Raw genomic sequence first — 16,739 nt, 5'->3', positions numbered from 1 at the left:
TCTGAGGTTTCTTCCAGCTCCAACATTCTGCTCATCTGTCTATCGAATGAAAATTTAATTGATTTTCATAGTATTGCACTAGGAATTAATATTTGATTTGTATTGTGAATACTGGTTCCAAGAAGCTGTAGCATATACAGTGGACATATCCCAATAAAACCATCTCAGCAAATGGGCTAAACCAGGTTGAGGGTAACTCATAGACCTCTAACCCGACAGTGAGTTGCAGGGTGGGGTGTCTATCTGAAACTTTTGAAGACTTCCCCTGGCAGAATAGGTAGATGAAAACAATTTTTTCCAACAGCTGTGAAGTCAGCTAAAGCAGGCCCTGTGGAGTGCTTAGAGCTTGGTCAGATATAAAAGATGCCAAGGTCATCCATTGTATCCCAGGCCATCTTCTGTCTTGTCCCTGGACTTCAACGACTCAGGAAGAAACAGGCTGAAGACAGCCTCACTTCGATCCATACACATAAGTCAAAACATCACCCCATGAATGACAACATTTACATATACTCTGTTATCTCTCATGACTGGTACCCAAAGGTTTAACAATTAGCATGAATTCCAATTCATAACTTCGGATGCTTATCATATTGGTCTAGTTCTCTTGAGTTAATTTTATGTGGCACTTCAACACTTCTTCTCTTGGATGATGGCCAGATAAGCAATTTACTTCATCCGGATTTAGGATCTCTCAAGTGTTTGAGTATATTTATCCAGTTCTAAGATGTGGGTGAAGATCTAGTGAAGAGGGGAAAAGGGAGATTTCCTTTGCCAGCCTAGATGAGTCATCTGTAATTGGGACTTCCTGGCAAGGCCAGTAGGCTACATCTGTGTTTGCTTCCCTAAGCTTTTTCACAGAGTCTTGTAGCATAGTTTGCTATGTTGGAACTTGATTTCACTCTGTTCCAGACATTTTTCAGGTGGAAAAAAAGAGGTACATTATTTTATCGGAACTAGAGAACAGCTTGATTTTTGTTTCTTTTGATTCAATACTTTAAATAACCATCAAAGGTGTAGTTCAAGGGTTATTCTAACATTCTTTTAATTCATTGGTCTTGTTCCATACTCTTTATTCCATTGAAAAATCTCCTGAGCCATTTCAGGACATTTGCACATTAATAGGTCAGAATTTTGACAAATAAAAAGCACTAATTTAAGGTATTTCATCTTGCTTTCTGTCTGTACTGATTCTCCCAGTCCTCTTTCTCCTGACTCCAAATCCAAGCAACAACAAAAACCAAACTACAGATTCTCCTTAATTGAAATTGAAATATAATTAATACCCTACATGTAGCTCCTAGTAGAAGGGCAAAAGCCATCAGAATTCATCAGCTATACCCTGCCTGACCAAATGAACTACTTTTATGAAGATTCTATGTTAGGTGAAAAAATATTGAAGAGGTTGGGGACAGTTTTATTCCATAGGAACAATGTTATAAATGAGTTAATGGCAGAAAAATGTAGCAGAAGAATTTTAATGACTTTACAATCTGGTAGGGTTTCACTATATAGTTCTCTATATATTTGAGATATGATACCTTTATCCAAGAAACTGCTTATATTTTTTTTCTCAGTTTTCTGCCTTCCATGTAATCTTGGCTATATTGGTTTTATTTGTACAAAAACTATGAAATAAACTGTAAACCCCCCATCATTGAGCACCTTATGAAGAAGCAGGAAAAGTTAAGTGCTAGTTTCTAGATCTGCCCATAATTAGCAATTTAACCTTGGACATATCAATTTGCCACTGAATGTCTCAGAATCCTCAACTCTGAAATAAGGGCCACAGATGAGATTGTTTTATGCAACTGGCCAAACTCTTCAGAAATCTTTTACCAATCTGCAAAACTTTTGCTATGGAAAGGTACTTCTTAAGATTTATAGTTTTTCTTTCTCTCCATTGTCCATCTTATCCCATAGCTGAGAGCCCCAGAGTAATCCATTATAAATATTAGGATATTTTACTTCTCCATAGTACTCTTTGGATTGCAAAATGTTGGACTAGACCATTTCTAAAGTAACTTCCTGATCTACAGTTTGATGACTCTATGAATAATGAGAGATGTACAGATATTCCAAAATTTCTGATAACTAAGGAAAGAAATGTGAAATGAATGCTTCAAAGAAATATTCCAAACTATGTAAGGACTTTTCCACAAAGTACAGGGACACATAGGAACAAGATCACTGAATAGGATTTCATTTCTCCTGGCTTGTCTATATTAAGAGCCCAGGAATTGATATGTTGTACAAATTACTACCAACACCTCACCTGAAGATTTTCTGTTGTAATGTATGTGTGCTTCCTTTGTAGGTTGTATGTCCGTGTGAGTTGTCTAAATGCAGTTAGCATGAGACATTGACAGATAGCTCTGGAATCTTGCCCACCTCTTTCCAAGGATGCTGTGATTTCTGTTCTGAAGGGCAACAAGACTGGCTGCTTTGTCCTCCTCTGCTAAAGGGAGTAGCAGACTAGATTCGTATCTATCTCCCTCAATCCCCAACATTGCTAATTTAAGGGCTCATACAATAGCAAAAATAAATACCACTAGATTCATTTGATGCTATGCTCTCTCTTCTATAGAGAGAAGATAGCCTTTAGCTTACATTGGCTAACTCTGCCTTTTCCCACAAAACACAGGTTACAAAAAAGTCCATCATTATAGGAAATAGTGAATCAACCCATTTGTCCAAACAAATAGAAAACAGAAATTGGAGAAGTTATACAGATTATAATACACCAAAATACATAAAATGAATATATGCTTTCTCTGGAGGAGGAGGAGGAGGAGACCTGGATCTCACCAAAGGGAAATTTCCTGAAGTCTTCGGGGAGGTAAGCAGAAAATCAGGAATATTATGAGGAGCCAGCTTTCCTCACACGTCTTCCAGTGAGAATTTCTCTTTCTTCTCCCTGGACTTTATCCTGGGGAGAATCTGGAACCATGTGTATCTATCTCAAAGAAGAAATGAAGATTGTCTTTCCTTTATATAGCTTTCTCACCAACTCAGACCCTCACATAGGCACTCAGTGTTGGGCCAGAATTTCCTCTATCTACTATGATAGTCTGATACAAAATGCACCAGGCTTGGCTAAAATCTCAGTTTACACAATATTTCTTGGAAGATAAAGGAAAAGGTATAAAAAGTAACCATAGAGAAAAACGAATTTCAGAACTTCTGTTCTTTTCCAGTATGAAACTTGCAGTTATGAACTTAGGCTCTGACATGGATTAATGAGACCATCTCCATTCAATTAACCATGCTCTGAAGTTCATCTCCCAAGATGCACATGCCCCATGGCTATTTTGCATAAGTTGACTTTCCATTCTCTCTAATTTTTCATTGTCTCTGTTTTTTTTCAGTTCATGGGCACAATCTCAGCTGTTCTGGTCTGATCAGTTGTTAATCATTAACCAAGAGGGAGTGTAACAGCAAGCAAAGAGGGACTTTTTTGCTCTTTTTTCTTTTAGAGTTCTAGTTCTTCTCAGCATTAAGGTAATCAAGTGCCTTTGATTGAGACTTGACTTTGTTTGAATCAAGAGTCCTTGATTAATCAAAAGTCTTTGATAACCTGCTTAAATCACAAGAAAGCCTAAGTAAGTTACATTAACTCAAGTCACACGGTCATGATGCCCTCTGTGAGCTGACCCTGAAGAAGTGTACATATACTCTGAGGCTAGCATTTTGCTTTGGGGGCTCACTCATTGGAAGAGGATTAATGTCATTTCACCAGACGAGACTCTGGGTAGCCGTTAAGGAGTCCCCCCGGCTTCTTTCTCTGGTAACTATGTACGTATTGTTATGGAAAGACAGTTAGAAGCACCGTCTGCTGATTTGTATTATTTGCTCTGTTTATAGAAATTCTGCTTGTAATTTCTGTTTGTGTTTTCTCTAAAGTTCAGGGTGCTGACTTTTTCCCCTGAACTAAGTGAATGATATGTGTATGTTTAATTAAAGTAAGATTGTTAACCTCTTAAAGTTGCTTTTCTTAGAAAAGCAGATCAAAGAACCTGTGCTAGCGGCCCTCCTGCGTGCTGGCGTGTTGCAACAATTCAGCTAGCAGTTGTCGTAGGGGTGAAAGACCAACACAAGCCCAACAACAAGAATGCTGCCAGCACAGGTTATTTTGATCTGCTTTACTAAGGAAAGCGACATTAAGGGGTTAACAATCTTACTTTAATCCAACATACAAATATCATTCCCTTAGTTCAGGAGGAAAAGCCAGCATCCTGAACTTCAGAGCAAATGCAAACAGATTACAAACATATGTTAGAAACAGACCAAATCACAATTCATAGTTACCAAAAAGCATCAACACCTGGGTCCATGAGCTGGGGAGTTCTTAAGAACAGCTGACCCAGTCACTTGCCACCCCTCCTGTGGCTCAGAGCCCCAAGGGAGAACACCAACCTCTGGGTTTATGGCCTAAAAGCATCACAAAAATGCAGCTTAAACCTACGTGATCTAAAAGCCTCTGATGTCACAAACATGTCACTCAAATCCATGTAAACTAGGCTTTCCCTTGAGGCAAGGAAGTCATCAAGGACTCCTAATTTAATCAAGGAAACAAAGGCCAAACTCTTCAGGGGCACTTGATTGAATAAGTGCTAAAAGTCCACCTTAATTACCAATACATGGTGTTACTGGCCTGCACAGTTACCTCCACAGTAGCTGCAAGCATCATTGTTATTACAGAGAGACACAGAAATACTGCCAGCAAAGACAGGTCTGTGCTAATGTTATTTTTCATTATTTCATATTACTATGCATCATAAAAATAGATGTACAAGATTTTTTAGTTCAAAACTTAGCTGTGCTAACACTGTACTCCAAAACAGCTATCTCGTCTATCTTCCAAGTCAGTAACATCAGCAGCATTTCTGACTCCTGAAGTTCTTTTCTTTACTCTTTTGCCTATTATAGCAGAGGCTCTGAACTCACTCTCCTAACTCAAAATTGGTCTAGCAGACTGAATCTCCAGAATGAGCTAATATATTTGCTAATATCAACAATCATAAGGCCCTATCCAAGTATGTTCTGCCTGCTATCAATTGACTAGTTCGTATCTCCTCAATATCAATGAATCAATCAATATCCACTAGTTTGACTATTTACTAAGGTCCCAAGTTGGTTGGTTGTCATCTTTTGTTCTCAGAGAGGACCGAAAGGACATCACTATGCTAAAGCCAAGCTTCAATGTGTCCAGCTGTGGCTGATCAGACCAATACTAGCTTGGGATGCTCTCCCATAGATCGGGCAGAAATATAGTCCATGTGAACATTTGGGGTGGATACTCTAAATTTGTGCATCCTGCATTTCCTTTGAGCTGTTTCAATTCTGCTTTGCTCATAGAGCTCAGCACCTTCTCTGATGGTCCAAAGTACAAAAATATCTGCTCCCCCACCCCCATGAATTGGAGCATGCTTTCCCTTATACATGCTCTTGGTCCCTAGGGAAAGTAGGCTCAAACAGAAAATGGTGGGTACAAAATTCTCCCTCCCAAACTGAGATGAACTTTACCTGCTTTATGTACACAAAGTGCCTAGGGAAAAATATGCTCATAGTCAAAGCACAATGGTACTGAAATATGCATAAGGAATATGTGACCAAAAGGTCCCACCAGACTCCTGGCATAAGGTATACCTTTCTTCCTTCAAGAAATCCACAAAGGTTTGCTTCAGGATGTAACATAACCTATGGGCAAGTCACTCCATTGCTTAGCTAGGCAAGCTCCTTACTGGGTTTGGTTGAGCAAGTTTCCCCTCAAAAAAAAAAAGAAAATTTGGCTTCTCACTGAACTCATCTACTGAAACTACCAAGAAGACTCTATTACCAAGTTAAGTTGCTAGATCTCTAATAATTCATTCAAATTTTTGAAGCTCACAAGGTCATAACCTGGTCTGTTCCATCTCCCAATACTCATTCACTTAAGATCAGGAAAAAAATAAACACGAGTCACAGACTCACCATGGATTTATAGACTCTTGGTGGGAGGGTGGGACGAATGCTTCCCCATTAAGCAATTCGAAATACAGTTATCCCTTCCATATCACCAGGATTAGGGGGTGGCACCCCCACAATCTGGAAAATCCATGTAAAACTTTTGGGCCCTCTCTTCATACCAGAGAAGTCTGACTTTTTTTTCTTTTTCTTTTATGGGGTGTTTACAGTCGCTTGTTATAAAATTTGGGTTGATAAACATTCCTGAGTTTCGAAACTTCTGCAGCTTCCACAAAACTCCCCCAAAATTCCCATTTAATTTCTTATGCAAACCTATTATATATTGAAACCATGATGGGGAAAGTTGTGCTATAGAAGGGATAACTACAGTTCTTTCATAATTTGCTGCCAGGGAAGAGAGGACTGGCCTACACCTTTTTGTATTCACATTCGATCTTGGTTTAGCTGTTGCTTATAAGAAGCTTTTGGTCACCACAAAGCAAATGAACAGGAACAGTCAGAAAATACTGGTTCACTCTCTAAAGTATAGAGTGTTTTCAGGTAGTTGGAGGTAGACCCACTAAGCCTTGGCATGGGTTGGAACTAGGCAAGGCGTGTTGTACGGTCTAATGACTAGGCCTTTGCCCTTTGCCCTTTGCCCTTTACAACATCAACAAACTTGATTTCCTCTTCCTTTCTAATACAGCCAGCAGTTAATTCTTACTCTGTCGCCACACAATCAAGACCTAAACATTGCTACAAATGTAAAATTTCTGACCTGTCAGTCATGGAAAGACCATTTAGTGGAAATTATAGGGAGAAAAAAAGGAAATGTATGCAATACTTTTAAAATGCATTTAACACAATTATTGGTTTAGAAAGATGAACATGGATCATGTGTACCTTGGTTTGCTCATAAGATCCTCAGGTTTGGCACATCAGAATAAAATTTATTTAGACCACAATGCGTTTACATTGAAGGTTTTGAGTTTTGGCTACAGTGGTTACAGAGTGATGAACTTAAGGTATCCAATGTCCCTTGGATTTTTCCAGTTTGTGACACAGAGATGCAACCTTGAGAAGAAAAACTACTAATATGGCAGCAAATAAAATTATGTTTTCTGGTATTAATGTCCTCCATAGTATTGAGCACAAAAAGAAAGCTACCCTTTTTAGAAAAGAGACTGAGAAAAAGGAAGAGGGAAAAAATATCCCCCCAAACTCAATGAACTTTGTCTCATCAAATTTTCTGAGTGATGATTATCATATGTTTGGGCTTCTTTGGATGCTTCATTTCAATGTGTATTCACAGACTTTAGAAAACCAAAGCTTTGTCTGGATTGAGACAAGCATCTCTACCCTTTTACATGTTAGTTTATTTCATAATTTTGGTTCAGTCGTTCCAGAGATCAATTTCTTTCACATGCTGCAGATGGTGGGAAGAATCTACAGTAGCCAAGAAGGAGAAAGATCTGAAGCAATGTCATTTGAAGGCCCTGACAGCATATTACAGAAGGACTCTGCTTAGCTGAGGACAACGCTGTGTGTCTGGCCTGCAAAGAAGTTTTGTACTTGGAACCATTTGAAAAAGCTTAACATTGGAAAGGCAAAAGTTCTAAGTGCTTCTTGTTTCTGTGATGCAGGCAAATGCATGTATATAAGAGGCAGATTGTATATTGGAAAGAAGTAGCCCTTGACCTTGGATGAGAATTCTGTCTAAGCCTCAGATTGATTGCTCACAAAATGAGGATCTTAAAATGCCTGAGCTTATAGGATTATTTTGGTTTTCAAATGCGATTTCTTCATATTTACGTGCTTTGAAAACTATGAAGGGCTATGCACTTCATATACATATAAATATATGTATGATCTATGTATTATGTAACTATATGAATGATATTGCCATCACGCATCCTACTTCCATCGATTTGAGACCTAGACAGTAAAATAAGAATACATTCACCAGTCTCTAGATCAAAATTAATAAGCTCACAAACAAATGTAAAAAATCTTGAAACTGGCTGTCCTTCAGGTGAGTTCAAGTGTCCAAGTGCTGGCAAGAAGTCCTGGAATTTACAGTTGTAGCCTGGAGGATACTGGACTATCACTAGTTTGAGGCAAAAAGCCATCAGAGTTTCCATCAGAGTTGAGAATTTGGAAATTTCTTTACTACTGAATGCAGGAGAGCACAGAGAAATATATAGATGGACAATCTGTGGTGGGGCTAAGTGAGTGTCCAGACCAGCCACCAGCCATTGTGGGATATGCTTTGAATGGGGATTAATTGTAGCTTTGCCCTCCACTTTGCTTACCATTATGCTCAAAGGAAGAATCCTGCCAAGAGTCAACAAAACTGTTCTTTCCTGAGAATGTCAGGAATAGTTGATCATTTCTCTCTCTACCCTACCTTTCTTTTGAAAGAAGATGATCTTTAAATCCTAAATTCTTTGCTTCTTTTTAAGCTGTTTATTTTTCTTTTTAAAATTATACTCTAAAGTCAGGATACTTTAGGCGATGATAAGCTTGATCATCACTTTTTTTGAGTTTTGTATGTTTTTGAGTTGCTTTTGGAGAATACTAATGGGAGATGGTGAGAGCTGGCTTGAATTCACAGGATTTTAAGAGGTTGGAGATTTTCATGTCTGGTTAAATGTCAGGGATATTCACTAACCAAGGACTTGATGAGCTATGGTGACTTTTTTTATTAATAACCTGTATTCTTAAGTTCCACAAAAGAGTAAAAAAAATGGGGGGGTGGAAATCCATGTAGATGTGAGGGTCATTATATTAGCCCTAAGCTAAAAAACCTGAGCATTCCTATTGTTTGTTATATCCAGGTCACTTTAAACGTATAAGCACCAGGCAAAACCTCAAACATTCTAAGAAAGGAAAGAGGGAAGGAGAAGATGGCTGTCATCAGAGGGAAGGTAATGCTCTAAGTCATCCCACAGGCATAACCTGGGAGGAATTGGTTCTGAACCTTTTTCTGTTGGGAGATAAAAAAATCTACATCAGCCAAGTTCTGTCCCCCACAGAAACCAACACCTGCTGACTGCGCAAAGCTAACATAGCCAAAGTGAAATTTATCCTCTAATACAACCCAGGATGTCAGAGCTGAAAGGAATCCTAGCAATTATCTAATATCATCTTTTACTTTTCTTTAATTTTGTTTTTCATTTCTTTATTGAATGAATGAATGAATGAATGAATGAATGAATGAATGAATGAACTGAGGTTCAGGAAGGAAAAGGCAATTTCCCAAGGTCACAAATCTGAAGTTTGAATATAGATTTCCCAATCTATTTCTTTTTGCACTTTCTACCACATGGCTTCCATCCAATTTTGACTCCCGTACGTTTTCAATAACAACTACCAGAAGATACTTACTCCCAAGATTTGCCACCTGGCAAATGATGACCCCATTGAACAGAAAAACTTAAAATTCTAAATATTTACAAAGTATATTTACTCAACTCCTTCCCTTTTCTGCTCTAAATGTATTTCTTGAATGATCCTTTCTGCTTGCCTCAGATTATCAGTTTAACCTCTGCCTCGCTAAGGCTGACCCTTCAACTGTGTGCCCTCAATCACATCTCAAATCTAGTTTTTAACCTTGAAATAAATATGATTGATGAATCATCCCCGGAGTTTCATACATCTTTCTGTTTTTGTTTCATTTCTAGCAGCTCTTTTTCTTCTGCTCACAAACACACTCAGGTATCTTCTACTCACCTCTTCACCCTGTCCCCACACTCATGCTCTATACCTTTACCTTTTATACCCTTTACGACCATACTCTAGAAAGAGAATGCCATGTGTCTTGTTTCTTCTTCCTTACTATCCATTCACTTCTCAAACCCATTTAATCTGGCTTCATTGCCCACTACTCAATAGAAACACTTTTTCCAGTGTCATCAATGAACTCTTTGTCTATATGTGGGTTAGAAGTAACGAACTGCACAGGTACAGGACTAGACAACAATTTGTACAAAAAACATCTGGGGAGCTTAATGGACCAGAAACTCAATATGAGTCAAGTCAATATGAGACAACTTGGTGCAGTAAATTTTTGCCATGAAACTTTTCTTTGTGATGAGGCACTAATAAAAACTATAAATTACAGTTGTTATCTGCTAAGGTTAAAATGTTAAGCAACTATCAATCATCAAAACTCAGCAGAATTCATTCTTCAGATTAATTTGTAGAGATAAGTGGGCTAAGGAAATGTGACACAAATTAGTACTGGAGGAAGGGGAAAACAAAAGCTCAGATCATAGAACACTGACCAGGAGGGCCAACTTGGATCATATGCCACAAGGAAACAATGGAAGTTAAGCAGGATGATGGAAAGTTAGGGATTAGTATGAGAACACTCCTTAGGAGTTGAGGGACAATGGCAAAAAAGGAAGAGGGAAATTAAAAAAGTAAACATCCCTTTCTTCAATTTTTCCTGTAATGTACCTTGGGCAGAGGCCATTTAAAGTAGAGTCCTATCCTTATGCACAATATTATATATTAGACCTGGTATCCTCCTAGTGGCCTTAGGCCTCTACAGGAGACAGGGTAAGGTAAGTACTTTATGCTGTGAGCATTTAGTGAAATTTTTATTCACTTTATTTTACTTGCTGTTTTTTTTAGTGCAACCCATTAAGGTAAATGGTCCAGTCCAAGATTTAAACCCTGTTCAACTCTATTGGTCCTTATAGGAATCTACATAACTTCTACTACCAGTGGCATTGAGTTTCATTTATTTGGGAGTCTCATGTTCACTTTGGTAGCTTTTGTATGACCATTAGGGCAAAAATACTGAGTAAATACGATGTTGTTAATGGTTTCCAGAGAGCAAAGTTTACCAAACAGTGACTTTCCCTCAATTCCACCTTTCTCAATGGAGTGGCACTGATTCTCCATCTAATTCGTTTGTATTATTTGTGAATCCAGCCAACTAAAATTAGTTCTGAGCCATTAGATAACTTTGCCTCCTTCTTTTGAATTTACCTATATTTCAGTCAGTGGTAGTCATGTGACCTTGACATGACAGTTTCTACTTTACCCAGAATCAGATAAGCAAGATTCAATACTATAGGCAATGTTCTTTTAGCAATGAATTAATAAACAAGTAAATAGTGTGCAATGACTGGAGAATAATGCAAAACAAAAATATGAAACACATGTCAAGCAACTATGTGCCAAATGACTTCCTAAACTCTAGAAGTCTCAGAAGCCACAGGATCTATAGGGAACTCTGATATATACAGTTTGAGTTGGTACAAATAAGTGTACCAATAAGTATGCAACAACACAATTTCCACAGGACATTCGATTCATTCTCATGTAAGGCTCAGATCAGACTGTTCACCACAAGAACGGACAGCAATTCTGGAAGGGGGTCTTTACTCAGAAAGGGAAATTAGGATCTGGTGCAAAATGGAACTCTTGAAGGGGGTGCTTTCCATAATCTTGCCTTAACTGCCTGGTAGAACTTATGACCCACTTTGACTATAACCATCCCATCAGAGAGCAAGGTGAGTCCATCTGATGTTTCACCCTGGCAAGGAGAAGTCTTTTACCACCTCAGCCTTGGTTTCCTGTCTTCTCCAACCTTCAAGTGTCAACACTCCAACACAGCTGTTTAATTTACTTCCTCTCCCAGATTTCCAGCTCAAAGTCCCTTTTGTTCGGCAAGGGGGAAGGTCAGTTATAAAAAAGAGGGGACATTGCATAATATTAAACATCATTCACAAATGCAAATGCAGGTAAAAATTCATCCTTTCCTTCACTACAACTATCCTTCCTTGAGTTGCATAACCTCTCCTCCTCCATCTCTGTGCTATTAACCATTAATGAATGGAATATTAATTAAGATGGGATTTTCTTTTACTGTTTTCTCTTTTGGAATGCTAAAGTAATCAAGTGCCTTTGATTAAGTCTTACTAGGTGCAAAGCCCCAGGCCCACAACCTTTTGGTAACTAGATGTTAATCCTCAGGCCCACACCCTTTGGCTGATTAGATTTGAAGCCTTCAGGCCCTAAGAAGGGTATATATATATAAACCCAGAGGATGGCATTTTGTTTGGGGCTCTCACTCACTAGAAGAGTGTCCTGTGATTTGACCAGATGAGACTCTGGATACTAGAACTCCTCCAACTTTGAAGAAACCCAGATGTTGGTGCTTCCCTGGGAACTGTATATTGTGATTTTGTCAGACAGAAATCTGTTGATTCGTGTTTATTTGCTCTGTTTATATAATGTATGTTTGTAATTTCTATTTGTATTTCCTCAGAAGTTCAGGGTGCTGGCTTTTTCCCCTGAATTAAGTGAAAGATATATGCATTTTGATTAAAGTGAGATTGTTAACCCCTTAAAGTTGCTTTCCTTAGAAAAGCAGATAAAAGAACCTGTGCCAGCAGCCCTTCTGTGTGTCCACAGCAGCTGCTAGCAGCATTGTTGTTACAATGTATTTATTCATCTTTAGGCATAAAAATTCCTCAATAAGAGAAACTTCAAACTCTCTCTTTGTCTAATGAACTTATTCAACAGTCATCTATGTCTTCATATTACCTATTTTATCAGCTTATCAGGTCATATTTCTCCAGGTTCAGTTCCTCCCTAGGTCTTCTCTTACAAGCATATAGTTCATATCTGTTTTATTTCCAACAGTGTTAAAAATTGCTATACTGAGTTTCTAGTCAGTTGAGCAGGTAATCAGGGCTATCATCCTTAGCCCCAGCCCACTATCTTTTCTGCTCCAAGTTACTTCTCCCCTTAGTTGTGACTCTTTTCTAGCCACTCTTTCAGCCCCACCCCTGTAATAATGGTTTTTACACTAGGGAATAAGGGAGAGGGGAAGGGTAGTAGAGGCCTGACCTCAGTGCTAGCTTAACTAGTTGCAGCATTTATTGCTACTATCACATTTTCCTAGAATATTTACATTTAAAACATTCTCTCTATGGTAAGAAAGTATAAAATGAAACAGTAATTCTCTTTCATAGCTCTAAGCTCCCAGACCGTATTCATGTTTTGGCAAAACATCTCATTTTTCTATATCTCTCTCCTACCAGGAATACCCCAATTGCCTCTCTTCACAGCATTTAAACAATAACACCCAACTTATTAAAATGAGTCTTTCATACTTTCATCACATTTTGCCAGGTTAAGAGAAAGACATTTAAACATAGAAAGGTCAACAAACTTTTAAGGAGCAAGTTTTGAGAAGAGAAGGAAGGAAAAGGGAAATGTGAATGAAGGATCATTACCGTCGGTCTGTAGTAGATGGGGTGGTATTCAGTGATACACTGACTACATGGTTCATATTGCTTTAGATTTGGAGTTTGGCTACTGGAGATTTCATGCCTGATACCTCTCCGCAGTTTCTACGGTGCATGGTTATGCCTCCATAGCTTTTCTTCTCCAGGCCCCCTGTGGCTTCTAGTCTTCCCTCAATCCCTTGGGATGAGAATGATGGTCTGTGATGCCTTCTGACTCTGAGCCTATTAGCCGAATTTGCTTTGGGGTTTCACTCATGAGAAAGACCTTTTGATTCCCTGGATGGGACTCTGAGTAGCCATTTGTTAATAACTCTGCCCCACCTGCCCTCCACCCCACCACTACTCATATGTTAGTGTTCTCCTGGTCTGGTGGTGTATGTATGTGGTTGTATTATTTTGTTCAAACAGTTGTCTGTTGATCTCTGTGCTAATTTCTCTGCTTGTGTTTTCTCCACATTCAAGGTGCTGACCTTTCCCCTGAACTAGTGAATGTAATTAAAAAAAGATTGTTTACCCCTTTAAAAGTTGTCTTTCCTTTAGAAAAGCAGATCAAAGAACCGGTTCTAGCACGCCATCCTGAGTGTGCCAGGGTACTTGCTACTACACAGGGTCAAGGCATAAGAAAATAACACCTTAAAAAGTAAACTAACTCAAATGGCAAAAGAGCTCCAAAAAAGCCAATGAGGAGAAGAATGCCTTGAAAGGCAGAATTAGCCAAATGCAAAAGGAGGTCCAAAAGGCCACTGAAGAAAATACCACTTTAAAATTAGATTGGAGCAAATGGAAGCTAGTGACTTTATGAGAAATCAAGATATTATAAAACAGAACCAAAGGAATGAAAAAATGGAAGACAATGTGAAATATCTCATTGAAAAAATGACTGACCTGGAAGATAGATCCAGGAGAGATAATTAAAAATTATTGGACTACCTGAAAACCAAAGAGCCTAGACATCATCTTTCAAGAAATTATCAAGGAAAACCTCCCTGATGTTCTAGAGCCAGAAGGTAAAATAGAAATTAAAGAATCCACTGATCGCTTCTTTTTTTTTCTCTTAATAGGGAATGATTTATTTTGTTATCAAAATAAATATTTATAAATAAATAATATTAATTATAAATAAATAAATAAATAAAAATAAATATTAATATTAATAATAAATAATATAAATAAATATTTATAAGATAAATATCTTATCATTTGCATTTCAAATATTCCCCTGATTGGCTGTATACCCAAAACTGCTATGGAAGGCTATCCAATCCAAATCTGTACCCAGGATCTGATACTTAGCTATGAGTAAGAGCAGATTCTTTAACATTCATTTGATATTGTTTTACTTTAACATAACTGTGGTCTCCAATTTTTGACCAATGGTCAGCAGACTTCCCTGACTGATATGCCTCACCCAAGAGGTTGAGAGAATTCCCTATTTCTATTAGGGAAAAGTTTCTTAGCCTTTGTTTGCATAGTAAACATATTCTGCAGGCTGATGAAAACTATAAACCCCTTCTCAAAAATTATACTTTCAAATGTACAAAATAAAACACAAACAATTACAAGGTAAATCATTTCTATTGAGTCGCCAAAATTTTTTTTTAAATCCCAGTACATGAGATTTAAAACTCCTGTTCTAGGGTTAAATTTATATATATACACACACACACACACACACACACATATGTATATATGTATATATATATATGTACACATATACATATATATGTATATATACACACATATATATATAATACATATATGTACACATACATATATGTATATATATATATATAATTTTTTTACAAACCTCACCATCACTTGAGGGGTATGCAAGCCTTTCTAGTGATAATCATTAGTTTCCTTTTATGAGATTTAATCCAATTGAGTCCAATAGCCTGTCAACTACTTTCATGTAGTGGTAAAACCCTCTGAGCTTCAGCTAATTAGCAGTCAACAAAATAAACTCACAAGAAACATTAATCTTTCTGTATCAGAACAAAATTATTTCTCTAACTTTCACAAACAGCTATACCTAGCAAGAGGAATTAGAGAATTTCCATTTGATATGATCAAAAAGAGCATAAACTATCAAGGAGTTAAGCTACCAGTACTCATTCAATGCTTCGATAACACAAGTACAATGAGAGAAATATTCATTGCTCATGACTGACCCAAAAGAACGACAATTTTATAACATCTAAACTAATTTAGATCTACAATGTGATGACATCAATTATTCTTCTTGGCTAATCTACATCAAAGATCCATTAGTATTATTCTCCACCTGCCTCCTCTTTTCTTTTTTCTTACTGTAACACTTTGTTACTTGAAAGTTAAGGCCACATCCTGAAGTTATCTACACAAACCAGTTGCTGGGAAGCTTTGATTGGGCAGAGAATTAAGCTAGAGCTGAACTAGATTTCCACATCCCTCTCCGGCCCCTTTGCCCTACGCTGGCCACGCTGAGGTCATTAAAGTCAGTTTCACAGAAACTTGGGCCCCAGGATGGAAAATTTCGGCGAGCAGAGGCTCATTTGGCTGGGCCTTATTGGCAAACTCATGTATCTGGGCTTGTAGTTCCTTGCCCTGGCTAGCCTGAATCCCTTTGTGCTTTCTGATCTCCAGCTCTGTGGGGCGCTGGAAGAAGCCCCAGCTCTTCTCTTGAACTACTGATCCCTCCCCACAAGCAGCCAAGCAGCTTCTGCCTTCTTCAGGAAATGTTTGCTCTTCTCCATGCTCTTCAGATAAAAGTCTGTTTCCCGCTTGGCCTGGGAGATCTCTGCCAGAACCCGCTGCTGCCGGATCTGCCGCTCATAGGCCAGGCGCTCACTCAGATGGCTCCACTTGAATCGGTGCAGGTACTTCAGGTTCCAGAGGTCATAGTGGAAGGGGCTTCGATGCTGGGCGCCCATAGGGGTGTTGTGCAGGCTGGCCACCACCAGTTTGGCCACCCGCTTGTCCCAGAACTCTACCCAGCCCTCAGTGTAACCCTGCCCCAGGGGTCGTCTTCTTCTTCGGTGGGCCCAATCGATCCTCTGGCTGGAAGTAGACCCAGCTGATCTCGCTGTGGATGCTGAGCAGGTTCCTCATGTGCAGGGGCTGGAAGCACGGAGGGATATGCCCCAGGTATAAGACACCGGGCACCACCCGCTTTCGGGGGGAGTTCCCCTGCCAGCGGCAAGGACTCCGACAACGCCGACACCAACACCAATTCTGACCCCAACTCAGATGCAGTCCCCGGCAGAGAGCGTGCACTGAGCTCCTGGGGTCCCAGCTCCAGCTTTGCCGCTATCATCGCCACCTGGATTCCTCCAGCGCCAACAGCCCACTGATCGCTTCTTGAAAAAGATCCCCAAAAGAAAACACCTAGAAATATTGTAGCCAAATTTCAGAGTTCCCAGATCAAGGAGAAAATACTTCAAGAAGCCAGAAAGAAACAATTTGAGTATTGTGGAAACAATCAGGATAACACAAGATCTAGCAGCTTCTACATTAAGGGATCAAAAGGCTTGGAATATGATAGTC

At 38.8% G+C, this 16,739-nt stretch overlaps 1 pseudogene; it reads right to left on the bottom strand.

Annotated features, from left to right (window-relative positions):
* Positions 1-15,662: 15,662 nt before the first annotated feature.
* LOC118853321 lies at positions 15,663-16,509 on the bottom strand (annotated as a pseudogene).
* Positions 16,510-16,739: the final 230 nt, after the last annotated feature.

Source organism: Trichosurus vulpecula, chromosome 6 (genome assembly GCF_011100635.1).
Source record: "Trichosurus vulpecula isolate mTriVul1 chromosome 6, mTriVul1.pri, whole genome shotgun sequence".
Taxonomy (NCBI): Eukaryota; Metazoa; Chordata; class Mammalia; order Diprotodontia; family Phalangeridae; genus Trichosurus; species Trichosurus vulpecula.
The sequence above is the reverse complement of the archived record's forward strand: the minus strand, read 5'-3'. Positions and strand labels throughout refer to the sequence as shown.